This window comes from Salmo salar, chromosome 01, assembly GCF_965601325.2.
Source record: "Salmo salar chromosome 01, fSalSal1, whole genome shotgun sequence".
Taxonomy (NCBI): domain Eukaryota; kingdom Metazoa; phylum Chordata; class Actinopteri; order Salmoniformes; family Salmonidae; genus Salmo; species Salmo salar.
Genome location: NC_138291.1, coordinates 73,637,711 through 73,657,327, shown reverse-complemented (window position 1 = coordinate 73,657,327; position 19,617 = coordinate 73,637,711). Strand labels below are relative to the sequence as shown.

General features: G+C 40.4%; 1 long non-coding RNA gene across 1 annotated transcript in view; it reads left to right on the top strand.

Annotated features, from left to right (window-relative positions):
• The first annotated feature begins 217 nt into the window (after positions 1 to 217).
• Positions 218 to 19,617, top strand: part of LOC106608135 (uncharacterized) — a 39,400-nt gene continuing 20,000 nt past the window's right edge. Inside the window, exon 1 of the long non-coding RNA XR_001329393.3 lies at positions 218 to 489. This is a non-coding gene — a long non-coding RNA (uncharacterized LOC106608135). The remainder of the gene's footprint in view (positions 490 to 19,617) is intronic.

The window sequence follows — 19,617 nt, the reverse complement described above, 5'->3', positions numbered from 1 at the left end:
CTCAAGGGAAACAATTAGCCGATGCGGGGTCCTTGAGGAAAAAATGGTCCGTTTGGGGGCATCAAAGGAGAAAAATTGTCCTGTGTGTTTCAAATGTCTGGGACGATTTTTGGTCCCCTTTTGCCCCAAATGAAGTTGTTTTAAAAGTGCCTACTTATGTGCACAAACAAACATTAAATTAATTCAGACAACGTTTGAATGGAAAGGTTGTCAGTTCGTGAAGGGAGGTGGGTGTGACCAATTACGAAGAAAAGTGTCACAGTTCAACTCCAAAGCTATGAATGACTACAGAACTACAAACGCCTAGTGTTACTTACTGTACATGAAAAGGCAGGACTTCGATCAGTTAGGTAGCTAACGTTACACTGCTTAGTCCGGTTTAGAATGACTTTTGCCAACATCGAAATAACTTGGTCAAAATGTATTATCAACCTAACTCGTTCCTGACTGGGGCAAACCAGAAATATTCTGCACTACTTTTAATAATGGGTAAGTAGTAATTACATATGAAATAACTTATTTGATACATTTTTGTTAGTGAGTAGACATACGCGAAGACCGAACGAATATTTTACATTTTAAATAATATTTTGTAGTTTGAGGAAGCCATACAGTGATACTTGAATGGAAATATAAGTACTGTACACATATAAGGGCCAACTAGGGTGCAGTTAAATGTATGCAATAAGAGTCATTATTTACATATTTATGGATACATTTGAACGATAACTTCCCTCTGAAATTGACGTTTCGGAAGTGAAGCACTAATGACGCTGGCTGATAAAAAAAATGTGTGGACTACAGAGTACTCGTGTAAAGGGCGGTTTACAGAGATAAAAGGAAGCATGCAATGTCAGCATGAGATAGAAGTCTAGCTTCCTGTTCCTTTTTGTATTTAAAAAAACGAAGTGTAAAACTTTTTCAAATCCAATAGTCTTTGAACCGTTGGCAATCTTACAAAGCCCTTTGGAGAACTGTCTTATTACACACATTTCATTCTGCCCATCCAAAATATGAACGGAATGCATACTCAATATATTATTTATCTACATTTCTATAGGGCCCGGGTTTGTGATGAGACTAGAGTGCCGAGTCATACACTTTCATTTCTGAGTGACAAGAAGATAGGGGGGCGTGAGCTATCGAGAATGCAGCACCTGTTTCATGGACATTATCCCAAGTGCACTGGTTCAGTTTAGATTGCATTTCTTTCGTTACCACAAACATAAAACGACTGGAAGAGGTGAATGCAAACACCCATCTATCCAATTCAGCCCATTCACCTCAGATAGGACAGGAGACAAGGACAGATTGCCTCTAGATAACAACACATTTCCAAAATATTTAAGCCCTAGTGTTCCATATACTCTACAACCAAAAAGCTCTGTCTTTTCCTTGGCCTGAATGAAACAATTTTTCTGTCACAGAATGAGTACTCTGGGACTTCCCTCTCTCTCTCTCATATCCATTCATGTGGTTTATGTTTGGCTCATTTAGCTGGCTACATTCATCAGATAAGCTGTGAATAGAACAGTCATTTTCATATTGCTCTTCAGAAACCACAAAGGTGACCTTAATCTAAAGTTCCTCCCTCCCTGTATTCTGTGTTTTAGCTTAGGCAGACTGAAAGACAGGTCCCACCCAAATCAGTTTACATTTAAGATGGACAGAAAACCAACTGTATTTACATGCACGGCACACAGTTGACAGAATTACAATCCTTGGGGCACTGAGCGAGGTCATCTCCTCTTCCCATGATTGATGGGAGTGGAACTAGAACACATTCTGGTGATTCTCATTTAGAATGAACTCCCCCCTCATATTAGCTTCATCAACAGGAGCTGCAGTCTGCTGTATCACAGGATGGAGGTAATGGTTATTCTCCAGAATAGTGTATGTCTTTCTGTACTTGTGGAGCTCTGGTCACTGCATGCTGAAAATGCTAAACAGAAATAGTTGATGGTGGTTGGAGCTTGTGGCACTATATGGTTAACAGTTGTGAAGGTTCACATGTAAAACCTAGTTTTGTAACGATATGTCAGTTTACAACGGCACCCCAGTCTGTTTTTAGTCAGTGGGACTGGTTTCCAGTAAAAACCTGCCATTGTTGAGTAGAAGAGAAAAGGAAGTGGTGGCGTTGAAACTTGCATTCATAAAACAACGTGTGTAGTGTTGAAGTGGCAGTCTGAGTCTGAACACGTTTGGTTTTAGTATTGTACTGCAAACTGGTGTCAGTACTGGTGGTGCAATAGTCTAATATTCACAACTTGAATAAAGCTAATGTTTAGTATATTGCGTTTAATATCTACAGTTATGGAGAAGAGCAATAAAAGAGGAATTGGCCAACAGGTAATCAGAACAGTTGATGAAGTGATAGCAAAGTGAAATCCTTAAAATCATACTTCAGAATAAATTGAAAACTTTTTGGTGTTTAGTATTTTATTAGGATCTTCATTAGCTGTTGCAAAGGCAGCGTATACTCTTCCTGGGGTCCACACAAAACATGAAATATGACATAATACAGAACATTCATAGAAAAGAATAGCTCAAGGACAGAACTACAAACATTTTAAAATGGCACACATATCAATACATACACACAAAATGTCTAGGTCAAATAGGGGAGAGGCATTGTGCCGTGAGGTGTTGCTTTATCAGTTTTTTTAAACCAGGTTTGCTGTTTATTTGAGCAATATGAGATGGAAGAGAATCCATGAAATAATGGCACTATATAATACTGCACGCTTTCTTGATTTTTTCTGGATTTGGAGACTGTGAAAAGACCCCTGGTGGCATGTTTGGTGGGGTAAGTGTGTGTATCAGAGCTGTGTGTAAGTTGACTGTGCAAACTATTTGACATTTTCAACACTCATGTTTCTTATTAAAAGAATAAGTGGTGCAGTCAGTCTCTCCTCAACTCTTAGCCAAGAGAGACTGGCATGCACAGCATTAATATCGGTGGAGGCTGCTGAGGGGAGGACAGCTCATAATAATGTCTGGAACGGAGCGAATGGAATGGCGTCAAACACATGGAAACCATGTGTTTAATGTTGTTGATACCTTTCCACATATTCCGCTCCAGCCATTACCACATGTCTGTCGTCCCCAATTAAGGTGCCACCAACCTCCTGTGATTAATATTAGCCCTTTGATTACAACGAAGAGCAAGACGTGCCACTCTGTTCTGGGCCAGCTGCAGCTTAACTAAGTCTTTCTTTGTAGCACTTGACCACATGACTGGACAATAATCAAGATAAGACAAAACTAGAGCCTGCAGGACTTGATCTTTAGAGTGTGGGGTGAAAAAAGCAGAGCATCTCTTTAATATGGACAGACCTCTCCCCGTCTTTACAACCATTGAATCCATATGTTTTGACCATGCCTGTTTACACTGTAAGGTAACACCAATTATTTTAGTCTCTTAAACTTGTTCAACAGCCACATCATTCATTACCAGATTCAGCTGAGGTCTAGAGCTTAGGCTAGGGAATGATTTGTACCAAATACAAGGCTCTTAGTTTTAGAGATGTTCAGGACCAGTTTATTACTGGCCACCCATTCCAAAACTGACTGCAACTCTTTATTAAGGGTTTCAGTGACTTCATTAGCTGTGGTTGCTAATACGTATATGGTTGAATCATCAGCCTTCATGGACACACAAGCTTTGTTTAATACCAGTGGCAGGTCATTGGTAAAAATACAAAAGAGTAGAAGGCATAGAGAGCTGCCCTGCAGTACACGACACCCTAAATGTTTGACATAAGAGAGGCTTCTATTAAAGAAAACCCTTTGAGTTCTGTTAGATACAGTTGAAGTCGGAAGTTTACATACACTTAGGTTGGAGTCATTAAAACTTGTTTATCAACCACTCCACAAATTTCTTGTTAATCAACCACTCCACAAATTTCTTGTTAACAAACTATAGTTTTGGCAAGTCGGTTAGGACATCTACTTTGTGCATGACACAAGTAATCTTTCCAACAATTGTTTACAGACTGATTATTTCACTTATTATTCACTGTATCACAGTTCCAGTGGGTCAGAAGTTTACATACACTAAGTTCTGTGCCTTTAAACAGCTTGGAAAATTCCAGAAAATGATGTCATGGCTTTAGAAGCTTCTGATAGGCTAATTGACATAATTTGAGTCAATTGGAGGTGTACCTGTGGATGTATTTCAAGGCCTACCTACAAACTCAGTGCCTCTTTGCTTGACATCATGGGAAAATCAAAACAAATCAGCCAAGACCTCAGAAAGAAAATTGTAGACCTCCACAAGTCTGGTTCATCCTTGGGAGCAATTTCCAAACACCTGAAGGTTCCACGTTCATCTGTACAAACAATAGTACGCAAGTATAAACACCATGGGACCACGCAACCGTCATACTGCTCATGAAGGAGATGCGTTCTGTCTCCTAGAGATGAACGTACTTTGGTGCGAAAAGTGCAAATCAATCCCAGAACAACAGCAAAGGACCTTGTGAAGATGCTGGAAGAAACAGGAACAAAAGTATCTATATCCACTGTAAAACGAGTCCTATATCAACATAACCCGAAAGACCGCTCAACAAGGAAGAAGCCACTGCTCCAAAACCGCCATAAAAAAGCCAGACTACGGTTTACAACTGCACATGGGGACAAAAATTGTACTTTTTGGAGAAATGTCCATTGGTCTGATGAAACAAAAATAGAACTGTTTGGCCATAATGACCATTGTTATGTTTGGAGGAAAAAGGGGGAAGCTTGCAAGCCGAAGAAAACCATGAAGCATGGGGGTGGCAGCATCATTTTGTGGGGGTGCTTTGCTGCAGGATGTACTGGTGCACTTCACAAAATGATGGCATCATGAGGAAGTAAAATTGTGTGGATATATTGAAGCAACATCTCAAGACATCAGTTAGGAAGTTAAAGCTTGGTTGCAAATGGGTCTTCCAAATGGACAATGACCCCAGCATACTTTCAAAGTTGTGGCAAAATGGCTTAAGGACAACAAAGTCAAGGTATTGGAGTGGCCATCACAAAGCCCTGACCTGAATCCTATAGAAAATTTGTGGGCAGAACTAAAAAAGCGTGTGTGAGCAAGGAGGCCTACAAACCTGACTCGGTTACACCAGCTCTGTCATGAGGAATGGACCAAAATTCACCCAACTTATTGTGGGAAGCTTGTGGAAGGCTACCTGAAATGTTTGACCCAAGTTAAACAATTTAAAGGCAGTGTTACCAAATACTAATTGAGTGTATGTAAACTTCTGACCCACGGGGAATGTGATGAAAGAAATAAAAGCTGAAATAAATTATTCTCTCTACTATTATTCTGACATTTCACATTCTTAAAATAAAGTGGTGATCCTAACTGACCTAATACAGGGAATTCTTACTAGGATTAAATGTAAGGAATTGTGAAAAACTGAGTTTAAATGTATTTGGCTAAGGTGTATGTAAACTTCTGACTTTGATGTTGAAAAGCCATAAAACTCAGTCCCCAGTTTGGACACACCTACTCATCCAAGGGTTTTTCTTTATTTCTTTTTACTATTTTCTACATTGTAGAATAATAGTGAAGACATCAAAACTATGAAATAACACATACAGTTGAAGTCGGAAGTTTACATTTACGTTTATATTTGAGATCCTTCAAAGGAGCCACCCCTTTTGCCTTGATGACAGCTTTGCACACTCTTGGCATTCTCTCAACCAGCTTCACCTGTAATGCTTTTCCAACAGTCTTGAAGGAGTTCCCACATATGCAGAGCACTTGTTGGCTGCTTTTCCTTCACTCTGGGGTCCAACACATCCCAAACTATCTCAATCAGGTTGGGGTCGGGTGATTGTGGAGCCCAGGTCATCTGAGGCAGCACTCCATCAGTCTCTTTCTTGGTAAAATAGCCCTTACACAGCCTGGAGGTGTGTTGTGTCATTGTGCTGTTGAAAAACAAATTATAGTCCTACTAAGCGCAAACCAGATGGGATGGCGTATCGCTGCATAATACTGTGGTAGCCATGCTGGTTAAGTGTGCCTTGAATTCTAAATAAATCACTGACAGTGTCACCAGCAAAGCACCCCCAAACCGTCACACCTCCTCCTCCATGCTTCACGGTTGGAACTACACATGCGGAGATCATCCGTTCACCTACTCTGCATCTCACAAAGACCCAGCGGTTGGATCCAAAAACTAAAAATTTGGCCTCATCAGACCAAAGGACAGATTTCCACCGGTCTAATGTTCGTTGCTCGTGTTTCTTGGCCCAAGCAAGTCTCTTCTTCTTATTGGTGTCATTTAGTAGTGGTTTCTTTGCAGCAATTCTACCATGAAGGCACAATTCACGCAGTCGTCTCTGAACAGTTGATGTTGAGATGTGTCTTTTACCTGAACTCTGTGAAGCATTTATTTGGGCTGCAATCGTAGGTGCAGTTAACTCTAATGAACTTATCCATTGCAGCATTGGTAACTCTGGGTCTTCCTTTCCTATAAATATACAATTTTCCAGATTGACTAAAGGTTAGTACCTTCATGTCTTAAACTAATGATGGACTGTCGTTCCTCTTTGCTCATTTGAGCTGTTCTTGCCATAATATGGACTTGGTCTGTATACCACCCCTAACTTGTCACAACACAACTGATTGGCTCAAACACATTAAGAAGGAAAGAAATTCCACAAATGAACTTTTAACAAGGCACATCTGTTAATTGAAATGCATTATTGGTGACTACCTCATGAAGCTGGTTGAGAGAATATCAAGAGTGTGCAAAGCTGTCATCAAGGCAAAGGGTGGCTAGTTTGAGAATCTCAAATATTAAATACATTTTGATTTGTTTAACACTTTTTTGGTTACCAAATTATTCTATATGTTTTATTTTATAGTTTTGATGTCTTCACTATTAATCTACATAGTAGAAAATAGTACAAATAAAGAAAAACCCTTGAATGAGTAGGTGTGTCCAAACGTTTGACTGGTACTGTTTGTTTTCTCAGCAACAGGTTATGGTCAATAATATCAAAGGCTGACTGAAATCTACCAGTACAGGTCCCACAATGTTCTTGCTATCAATTTATTTAAACCAATCATCAGTCATTTGTGTCATTGCAGTACATGTTTGTGTCAGTGCAGTACATATTTGAATCTAATGAAAATGTATTCACCTCTATAAAGCAGTGAAGAGCTGTTCTCCTCCTGCTCCTGGTGATGGCTTGTGGTATGCAATATCAGATACATTAGATTTTAGTGCCATCTAGTGAACATTTTTAGAGATGTTGGCTTTTACCTTTCCACTTGGTAGGGTTATGTCTCTCTCAAGGTGGCACTGTTTTCACAGTAACCGGGGAAGAGTTTTTCCAATAGTGATGTGAGCACCTCACAATGGTCAAATCATAATGAATAACGATGTACATTGTTGTTCCCACTAACACAAACTTTTTCTCAGTTGTTTACTAAAAAGTAAATGTATGCTTTTGTCCTTTATCAAGACTGTTGATACACTGTAGGTGAAAATGTAATTCTGCTTTGATAACATAAAAGTCTCTCTAACATAAAAGTCTCTTTTATATGTACTGAGCCCTGTAACATTGTGTTGCATGTCTAGTTACTAGTATACCAGTATCAAAATGGTAAATGGGAAACACTAGAGTATGTTCTGAAGGGGTTCTGTACTGTAGTGTAGGTCAAAGGTCATCCATCAGATGTTGACTGGCTCTCATTCAAGGGAATGTGGGGAGTGTGTTACCATGGTGTCTGTGATAGATCTCAGAATATTGACTTCCTCATGAAATCACACCCAACATCATTGTCTGTCTGAATGCTTCCTGCCCGCCTCCCTGGGCTGGGCTGGTGAGCTGCTCTATTCTCTCTGTCCCCTCTAGGATTGGAGGATATTGATTGGTTGTTTTGTGTCAGGTAGATTTATTGACAGGCATATTCTAAGCAGTGGGGAAGGAGGGGATGAGCAGTGAGAAAGTGTACAAACCAGTTTCACACTGTAGATTATTATAATGAGGACAGGGACACAGCTGTTGGCCTACACTGGCCTACTTTTCCTGACAAAGACATTGTGTGTGTGGAGTGTGTGTGTGTCTGTTCAGTATGCACGTGAGGGATTTCAGTTCCCGCTTATTGTGTAAAATGGATCGAACTAATACATGTAAGACATACACATCTTCATGCCCAGTAATTTTGTTGGCAGGTGTGGGGCTCTATTGTTTTTGCTACAAACTATAGTGATTTGTAGAATGTGTTATGAGAGAATAATGTAGTCAGATGGTCGACTCGGGCTGTGTTGATTATAGATGTTTGGGGAACAATTAATTGTCATACAAATGACCACTGTTATTGTCATAAAAGTATTTTTATTTGTTTTGCATCTTTGAAAATTAGCTACAGTATACAGTACATACCTAATGAATAGAGCACAGCTTTGGTGACACCCCCGTCTCAAAAACGAATGGTTTTGACCGGTTGGAACTTTTGGAAATTAAGCTTTTCCTCCCGACCATGCCGTTCTGTTCGTAAAATAATGACCAATTTTACCCTCTTCATGTGAAAATCAAAAAGGTTTTTATTTTTCATGGTTATTGTGCCAGCCCGATGGTCGACATCACTCCCTGTACTAGGATAATACTAACATCCTGCTTTTAACAACTATGGGTGTCTCAGAACAGGCTTTACTCCTCCACTATACCTCCCACAAATTAATATTATTCCCACCTGTGATGTCTCATCGTTGGTGGTCAGACACACTGTGAATCACCCACACAGTACAGTAGGTTTTTCTTGTCTGGAGTTGGAACTGAGGGGTAGGAAAGGAAATGTTATGCATGCAGTCTCACCCCCACATATCTGACATGGTAGTGTAATTAAGCACACACAATGAAGAATATGTCTGTGACCTGGCTGAGAACTAACTCTGTTAATCCTAATCCAGTCCTGACTCAGTTCCTCTTCTCCCCCGATTTAACCCAGACCTCCTGTAGGGCTGTAGAACTGTCCTCGGCCACGAGTTTGAAATGTCTCTACATTTCATGTAGTTGCCAAGTGGGCAAACATACTCCATTCGTAGTTCCTACTCTCACATCAAGGTCATACTGTAATTCCAGTATTTTTTATTTCCCATTACGGACTGGCTCAGTGCCTGTGTGGGTGTGTGACAGAGTGTGGGAATGTCTGTTTTTGTAGCATCATGACTGACTCATTTCTCTCAGTTGCAAAGGCCCTTCCTGTGTACCAGATGACAAGCGCATGTACAGAAGTACAGAAATATATATTTCTCAGGCCACGAAAAGGAGCTTACTTAAAGATGCACTATACAAAAATCGCTCCACCGTTTCGTGGTTATAAAAATTCAAATTGTTCGACCTAATTTCAGTTTATGTGACAAAACAAGCAAGTATAGTGCAGAGAATAATTTTTGCGTCTAAACCACTGTTAAATATCGTTTCCATAAACAAACATATTTTGTAATGTAAAAACGTGAAACATAGAAATAGCACATATAGAACACATCTACCGCTTCTTAGACTTGCTTTCAATGAGAATGACAGATCTTTACTGTTAACAGTTTTTATTGTTTTCCAGCATAGAAACAACACGAATGTCAGTTCATGCAGTACAGAACAAAAAACAGGGGAAGGGAAGTGCATCAAATAAGTTACAAGGTTTCTACTTCGTACAAATTATATTGGCAGATATTCAAGTATGGACTACAGGATTAAAACTTGAATGTGTACATTTCCAGAGTCCAAGAACTTGCGTACAGTGACCCAGTGACCATGTAATCCTAGATTGAAGTCCTTGAACAGGCAAGCTGCACATTCCATGTATAAAAGGTCTAAGTAGTTCTCCGGCCAGCGGTCTACAGAAAAGCAAATTGGTTTAGGTTCTTTCCAGTTAAGAAGAATGATTCTCTTGACTGAAAGTATATAGACAGTATATTTTCTGGGCTTTGACCAAGTAAACATGAGATGGGGCGGCAGGTATCCTAGTGGTTAGAGCGTTGGGCCAGTAACAGAAAGGTTGCTGGATCGAGTCCTTGAGCTGACAAGGTAAAAAAAATCTGTTGTTCTGCCCCTGAACAAGGCAGTTCACCCACTGTTCCCGGAAGGCCATCATTGTAAATAAGAATTTGTTCTTAACTGACTCGCCTAGTTAAATAAAAAAAAATGGAACACCTTGGAAATTCAACATAAAAAATGTTGGACAAAACTGAATTAACTTCAGACCAAAATGTTTTCACTCCAAGGCATTCCCACAATATGTGAAGTAAAGAGCCGTTGCTACCACAGTTGTGCCAGCATAAGTTAGATAGATTTTAAAACATCTTTGAGATACGTACATGGGTGATATAGGCTATACACAATATATTGTACTGAATGATCTTATACCTAACACATGTTGAAGTGGTCAGACCACTTCTCCAAATAGTGTCCCATTGCGATGGGGACATTGTTCAAGTCACACTCCTATGCTAACTGAATGGGAGAATATGCATTTGGACGGGAAAAAACAACAGTCTATAAATGCCTGATACAGTTCCTCTCTTGGACGCAGCGTTCCTGAGGTTCTGCATCCTCCTTTTTACGAACCGTACATATGACTGTCTTAAGCTGTAGGTATGCTAAACATAAAGATTTGCTCAAACCTAAATCTGCCTTCACTTGGGAAAAGTGTAGAATATCATGTTGGGGGCAGTACCACATTGATGCCAGGGAAACAGACCTGTGTTCAGACATTATCCTCTCCTCTAACCACTCCCAGCTGCCAATCTTATAGATTTGTAAACCCATGTAAAGGGATATCTTGAATTATGTGACAACTAGTAGATTAATACAACTGAGACACCCAGCCCACCTTTGAATCTAGGTTCAGCCAGTTTCCTATACCCTATCCTGGGTTTCTGATTCTTCTATAAGAACTGTGAGGAGAGAGTTTACCTCCTTAAACTATGACTGGAACTGGACAGGGATGGAAGAGATATCACAGGCTAGCCTAGGTAATACATTAATCTTCAAAATGTCAGCTCTGCCCCATACAGATAGGGGGAGAGTTATCCATCTCTTAATATCATCACTGATGAACTGGACAACTCTAGGTCCATTTAGACTGAATATCTTGGTTATGGGGAATACTATATTAATTCCTAGATACTTCATGCCACTTGTCTTCCAAACAAATGGGGAACCCACTAAGTCAGCCTGAAATGTGTGTGGGTTGAGAGGCATAGCCTCACTCTTACTCCAGTTGATCTTGTATCTTGAGAGGGAGCCAAATGAGTCAGTCAGCTTTAAGACTGCTGGTAGGGAGATTGGAGGGTTACTAAGGGTGAGTAAGATGTCGTCAGCATATAGATTTAATTTGAACTCATGTTCATAAATGCGCACACTTCAGATGGTCTTTTCAGCACATATCGCACATGTCAGGGGATCTAAGACTAAAATAAATAGGAGTGGACTAGTGGGGAAACCCTGTCTCACACCTCGTGGAGACAAAATTAGTCAGACACTATTCCATACGTTTTGACGGACGAGACCCAACGAATGAACATGGGACCAAAGCCAAACTTGGTGAGTGTATGAAACAGGTATGAGAATGACAGAACTATAACTTACATTTGTATGTGAATTTTGTCAGGTCGCCCAAAAAGTTACATTTTACATCTTTAAGGAACCTCTTAGAAATAGCATGCCTGTCCAGTGTTCCAGATTTTTATGAAATATGACCTAAAATGAATTACAATATGAATTAAATAGATGTCCTTCCAAAAAAGTAAAATTAAAAATGTTAAAAAGCAGCTTTTCTCGGTGACCCCGATTGGCCTGCTTGGAAACAACAGGGTTGTTTGGTGTATATTGGTAAAAAAAAAAAAAGGATTTGACCGCAAAGCCAATGAAACGCCCATACATTTAAATGAGCTCCCACGTGGCCGAGCCCGGCTGCACCAAGTCAAGTGATGGATTCAGGATGCACAATGGAACTACTAGGGCACTTTAACAGCAATAAATGCAGACTGATTATTTCATATGATTGAGTCATTTTTGTCCTTTGCTTTGTCACTATATTCCTGATATTTATTTTGCTAGCTACCTAACTAGCAAGCCGTGAAGCTAGCTAGCTCCTGCTAGTACCTACAGTACCAGTCAAAGGTTTGGACACAGCTACTCATTCAAGGGTTTTTCTTTATTTTTAATATTTTCTACATTGTAGAAACTATGAAATAACACATATGGAATCATGTAGTAACCAAAACAGTGTAAAACAAATTAGATTCTTCAAAGTAGCCACCCTTTGCCTTAATGACCTTCTTTGCACAGTCTTGGCATTCTCTCAACCAATTTCATGAGGTAGTCACCTGGAATGCATTTCAATTAGCAGGTGTGACTTGTTAAAAGTTCATTTGTGGAATTTATTTCCTAAATGCATTTGAGCCAATCAGTTGTGTTGTGACAAGGTAGGGGTGGTATACAGAAGATAGCCCTACTTGGTAAAATACCAAGTCCATATTATGGCAAGAACAGCTCAAATAAGCAAAGAGAAATGACAGTCCATCATTACTTTAAGACATGAAGGTCAATCATTGCGGAATATTTCAAGAACTTTGAAAGTTTCTTTAAATGCTGTCGCAAAAACTGTCAAGCGCTATGATGAAACTGGCTCTCATGAGGACCGCCACAGGAAAGGAAGACCCAGAGTTACCTCTGCTGCAGAGGATACGTTCATTAGAGTTACCAGCCTCAGAAATTGCTGCCCAAATAAATGCTTCACAGAGTTCAAGTAACAGACACATCTCAACATCAACTGTTCATAGGAGACTGCGTGAATCAGGCCTTCATGGGTGAATTAATGGAAAGAAACCACTACTAAAGGACAACATTAAGAAGAAGAGATTTGCTTGGGCCAAGAAACACGAACAATGTCCTTTGGTCTGATGAGTCCAAATGTGAGATTTTTGGTTCCAACCTCCGTGTCTTTGTGAGACGCAGAGTAGGTGAACAGATGATCTCCGCACGTGTGGTTCCCACCATGAAGCATGGAGGTGGAGGTGTGATGGTGTTAGGGTGCTTTGTTGGTGACACTGTCAGTGATTTATTTAGAATTAAAGGCACACTTAACCAGCATGGCTACCACAGCATTCTGCAGGAATACGCCATACCATCTGGTTTGTGCTTAGTGGGACTATCATTTGTTTTTCAACAGGACAATGACCCAACACACCTCCAATCTGTGTAAGGGCTATTTGACCAAGAAGGAGAGTGATGGAGTTCTGCATCAGATGACCTGGCCTCCACAATCACCTGATGTAACAGTATAGCTTCCGTCCCTCTCCTCGCCCCTACCTGGGCTCGAACCAGGGACCCTCTGCACACATCAACAACAGCCACCCTCGAAGCATCGTTACCCATCGCTCCACAAAAACCACGGCCCTTGCAGAGCAAGGGGAACAACTACTTCAAGGTCTCAGAGCGAGTGACGTCACCGATTGAAACACTATTAGCGCCCACCACCGCTAACTAGCTAGCCATATCACATCGGTTACACTGACCTCAACCCGATTGAGATGGTTTGGGATGTGTTGGACCGCAGAGTGAAGGAAAAGCAGCCAACATGTGCTCTGCATATGTGGGAACTCCTTCAAGACTGTTGGAAAAGCATTCCAGGTGAAGCTGGTTGAGAGAATGCCAAGAGTGTGTAAAGTTGTCATCAAGGCAAAGGGTGGCTCCTTTGAAGAATCCAAAATCGAAATATATTTTCATTTGTTTAACCTCTATGGGCAAGGCGGGACGAATTCGTCCCACCTACGTAACAGCCACCTGAATTCAGTGGCGCGATTTTTGAATCGTTTGAAATACTATTACTTCAATTTCTCAAACATATGACTATTTTACAGCTATTTAAAGACAAGACTCTCCTTAATCTAACCACACTGTCCGATTTCAAAAAGGCTTTACAACGAAAGCAAAACATTAGATTATGTCAGGAGAGTGCCCAGCCAGAAATAATCAGACACCCATTTTTCAAGTTAGCATATAATGTCACAAAAACCCAAACCACAGCTAAATGCAGCACTAACCTTTTATGATCTTCATCAGATGACACACCTAGGACATTATGTTATACAATACATGCATGTCTGTTCAATCAAGTTCATATTTATATAAAAAAACAGCTTTTTACATTAGCATGTGACGTTCAGAAAAAGCATACCCCCCGCAAACTTCCGGGGAATTTACTAACAGTTTGCTAAATTACTCACGATAAACGTTCACAAAAAGCATAACAATTATTTTAAGAATTATAGATACATTACTCCTCTATGCACTCGATATGTCCGATTTTAAAATAGCTTTTCGGATGAAGCACATTTTGCAATATTCTAAGTACATAGCCCAGCCATCACGGCTAGCTATTTAGACACCCGGCAAGAATAGCCTTCACCAAAATCCTATTTCCTATAAGAAAAATGTTCTTACCTTTCCCGTTCTTCGTCAGAATGCACTCCCAGGACTTCTACTTCAATAACAAATGTAGGTTTGGTCCCAAATAATCCATCGTTATATCCAAATATCCTCTGTTTTGTTCGTGCGTTCTAGACACTATACGAATGGTAAATAACGGTCGTGCGCATGGCGCATGGCGTGACAAAAAATGTCTAAATATTCCATTACCGTACTTCAAAGCACGTCAACCGCTGTTTAAAACCAATTTTTATGCCATTTATCTCGTAGAAAAGCGATAATATTCCGACCGGGAATCTGCAATAAGCTAAACAGCCGAATGAAATTTCTCCACGGGGGCGAATCGTGCACGCGCCTCATTCAATGGTCCTCTGATCGGCCACTTGGATAAGGCGATAATCTGTTTCAGCCAGAGGCTGCCTCGTCATCGTTCAGGTTTTTCCCGGGTTCTGAGATCCTATTGGAGCCCTGGGAATTGTCACGTTACAGCTAAGATCCTTACTCTTCAATAAACAGATGTAAGACGCACGACTCCTTGTCAGACAGGCCACTTCCTGCATGAAACCTTGTCAGGTTTTTGCCTGCCATAGGAGTTCTGTTATACTCACAGACACCATTCAAACAGTTTTAGAAACTTTAGGGTGTTTTCTATCCAAACCTGAACAATAATATGCATATTCTAGCTTCTGAGTTGGTGTAGGAGGCAGTTAAAAATGGGCACATATTTTTTCAAAAATTCTCAATACTGCCCCCTAGCCCAAACAGGTTAAAATGTTTTGGTTACTACATGATTCCATATGTGGTTTTTCATAGTTCTGATGTCTTCGCTATTATTCTACAATGTAGAAAATAGTAAAAATAAATTAAAACCCTTGAATGAGTAGGTGTGTCCAAACTTTTGACTGGTACTGTATATCTATCAACAATAGCTAACTAAGTTTCCTCTTGACATAACATTTTAGCTACAAACCATAGGATTTAAGATAGAATGGAATGGCGGGGTGATTGTTGTGTGGAGGATCTGCTTTGACTTGCTTTCTTGTTGGCTAGCCAGCTAGCTAAGTTAGCCGCGATAGCTAACTGCTTCCAAACAGCCAGCGGGCCAACTGTTACAAACCACATAATTTGAAATAGAAGTGACTGGCGAGATAGTTGTTGCATAGGCTTTGACCTGTATGCTAACACCAGCTGTGGATTGCTTGGCTTGCTAGCTAGCTTGCTTGTATGCAGTGAGTGTGCACTCCTGAGCCCGTGTCTCCCATAGTCTTGAGAAGGATACTTACCCCAACCCGGAGAATTTGGAAAACAGCTAAAATCTGCTGGACTAATCACATACGGACCTGTCTTGGCAAAAGAGGATGATGTCATTATCCCAGCAAATTTCAAGCATTGTTTTTAACTGTTTGTTTCAAAAACAAGTTTGAGATGGCGTTATACTGAGTGTTTTTTCTCTAATTTATGCTTTGGCCACAACTACAAGTAAAGGAGGAGTCAACAATATTATTTGGGTATGAGCAAATAGAATATGAGCTTTTACAATGTTCACTGGACAGTTACTAAATAAAAAAATCTAGCATTGCAAAGACCAAAAACAGTCTTAAAAACACCCTTTATCTTATGAACTGATGGACATACCGTGTATGTAACTTTACATATAGTATGAGCTCCTCCATGACAGAGCAATATCTAGTGAAAGAAGGATTCACAATGCACATATCTGTGGAGACCAGCAACAACAGGGCTATGAGTCAAAAGTTAGATTCAGTGGTGAAATGACTGTGTAGTAACATGCTGGATATCTATCTGTGTGTTCTGAGATACCAATCAAATAGGCATGGGCAGGGGCGCAACTTTCAATGGGGATGGGGGGACATGTCCCCCCCACATTCTGAAATTGCATTTTTGTCTCCCCAGTATTATCATTGGAATGGGATACAAAACGAGGCAACGTTGTGCTTTAGGACCATTCGGATGCCTCCGAGCGGTCAGGTAGGCTGTTTGGAGTGTTTAAAATAATAATTATTATTATGTCCCCCCCACTTCTAAAACCAAAATTGCGCCCCTGGGTATAGGTATTGGTTAGGGACCAAAATTACTAGGACAAATGTCCATCCTATCTGCTTGTGGTAGAATGCTAAATACAGTATCTTTTTATGAGTTGTCTTCCCTTTTAGAAAAATTATAGGGTAAGGTGAATAGTGCAAGAGCAGCAATCAGAGCACAACCCTTTATTTTCTTTTTGATAAGAAGTTATCATTCTTTACAGTTCACATTGACTTGAGTGGAGAGAGCCAAACCCCCCCTATCCTCCTACACGCAGTTACACTGAGCAAGCATTTCCAAGTCATAATGTCTCTACAGTTTTTATTTGATGTGTAAAACATACTTCTCTGTACATATACATAGTACATACTTTGTTTGTTATTAAAACAAGCTGTGGCAGCATTCTATATGATGTACTAATATACTGTAGCCTGTGCATGTGTTGTATGGAATGGGACGTCCACCAGCGTGGGAACTGCAGCAGAGGAAGTTTCTATTTACAGAAGAGCTCCTAGGTTCACATGGAAACTTCTGGAGAATAGGAGAGCCTATTTAATTTTATTTGTATGTATTATTTATTTATTCAAGGGAAACCCATTGAGACCAGGGTCTCATTTTTAAGGGATCCCTGATCACAGTAATAAAACAATCAAATACAATGTGAAGCAAAACAGCAATCAATACAATGTGAAGCAAAACAGCAATCAATACAATGTGAAGCAAAACAGCAATCAATACAATGTGAAAAAAAGTATAATAATACAGGACAACTCAAAATGTAAGAAAAACAGTTACATTCCTCAGCTACTAGGTCCTCAATCATCACTTTAAATTGCCCGAACAGCACCAGAAGGTGAGGTGCATTAAAACTAAAAGGGGATTTACCTAATTTGGCGAAGACCCAAGGAACCTCAAGAGTTAACCAACCCTGTGAACAGGATGCAGTATCAAAAGGTTGGCTGGTCGTCATTAAAGTCCCGTAGATCACGTCACTATTCCCTTTTTGTTGTCAAAGCTTTACTACATTTACTACATTTTGTTACGTTACAACCTTATTCTAAAATGTATGAAATATTTTTTTTCATCAGCACTCTACACACAATACCCCATAATGACAAAGCGAAAACAGGTTTTTAGAAATGTTTGCAAATTTATTAAAAATAAAAACCAGAAATACCTTATTTACAGAATAATTCAGACCCTTCGCTAAGAGACTCGAAATTGAGCATCCTGTTTCCATTGATCATCCTTGAGATGTTTCCACAACTTGATTGGTGTCCACCTGTGATAAATTCAGTCGATTTGGACATGATTTGGAAAGGCACATACCTGTCTATATAAGGTCACACAGTTGACCGTTGTCAGAGTAAAATGACAGAATCCGATGGTCACTCTGATAGAGCTCTAGAGTTCCTCTGTGAAGATGGGAGAACCTTCCAGAATGACAACCATCTTTGCAGCACTCCACCAATCCAGCCTTTATGGTAGAGTGGCCAGACGGAAACCACTACTCAGTAAAAGGCACATGACAGCCCGCGTGGAGTTTGCCAAAAGCATCTAAAGACTCTCAGACCAGGAGAAACAAGATTCTCTGGTCTGATGAAACCAAGATTGAACTCTTTGGCCTGAATGCTGAGCGTCACATCTGGAGGAAACCTGGAACCATCCCTATGGTGAAGCATGGTGGCGGCAGCATCATGCTGTGGGGATGTTTTTCAGCGGCAGGGACTGGGAGACTAGTCAGGATCGAGACAAAGATGAACAGAGCAAACTACAGAGAGATCCTTGATAAAAACCTGCTCCAGAGCGCTCAGGACCTCAGACTGGGGCGAATTTTCACCTTCCAACAGGACAACGACCCTAAGCACACAGCCAAGACAAAGCAGGAGTGGCTTTGGGACAAGTCTCTGAATGTCCTTGAGTGGCTCAGCCAGAGCCCAGACTTGAACCTGATCTCTGGAGAGATCTGAAAATAGCTGTGCACCAAAACTCCCAATCCAACCTGAGAGAGCTTGACAGGATCTGCAGAGAGGAATGGGATAAACTCCCCAAATTCAGGTGTGCCAAGCTTGTAGCGTTATACCCAAGAAGACTCGAGGCTGTAATTGCTGCCAAAGGTGCTTCAACAAAGTATTGAGTAAAGGATCTGAATACTTATGTAAATGTTATATTTCAGTTTTATATTTGTATAAATTTGCAAAAATGTATAAATACCTGTTTTTGCTTTGTCATTATGGGGTATCATGTGTAGCTTGATGAGGGAAAAAACGATTTAATCTATTTTAGAATTAGGCTGTTGCGTAACAAAATGTGGACGAAGTCAAGGGGTCTGAATACTTTCCAAATGCACTGTACACACACACAAAGTGTATGTCCAACTCAGAGGTCAATTTAATTTCTCCCCCAACCCCCTCAATCTGGTTCAGGAACACACACTGTCCCACATCCAGTCTTCCCATGGTTCAGTGTGGATTCCTGAGAACTTGACCAGTCATTAGGGGAGTTATGACAGGCATGCAAAGATAGGAAGTGGTAATTTTGGTGACTCAGCTAAGGCATGAGCGATTGTGTTCTGCTAGCTGCTCACTCTGTTTTTGCTCTCTCTGACTCATCTGGATATCTGTAATCTTCTTGGGTGGGGATGCTGTTTGAGTGGGTCATTCAGCTATGTGTGTGGGCAGGGAACCGGTCTCACTCATTGTGATGAAACTGACCCATTTCAGATGGATGGAGTCTGTCTGTTGTTCTTTGTGTTCAGAGGGTCTGGGTTCTTAAGAGGACCAGGAGGGAGTGAGTGAATGGTAAGCATATGCTGGGTCATCCATGTTCGAGTGCCGTTTGTGTTGTCAATTTCTTTAGTGTTTGACGATGTTCCTACTATTAGGTTAAATGATATAGAGATCAGATGGATGACCGCAGGCGTATTAATACTTCAAATGATTGACATAATGATTTCTGTCTGCGTAGTAATATATGCTGCCTGCCAAACTTAACCACAAATTGTATTCATTTGGCAGACCAACATGGCATAATGCATTAATTGCAGCTGACTTTCAATTGAGAATTCAGTTTTTCTCTTAGTCATTTTTTTAATGTAGGCTACAGGACTCAAATTTTTGTAAGTTGCACATT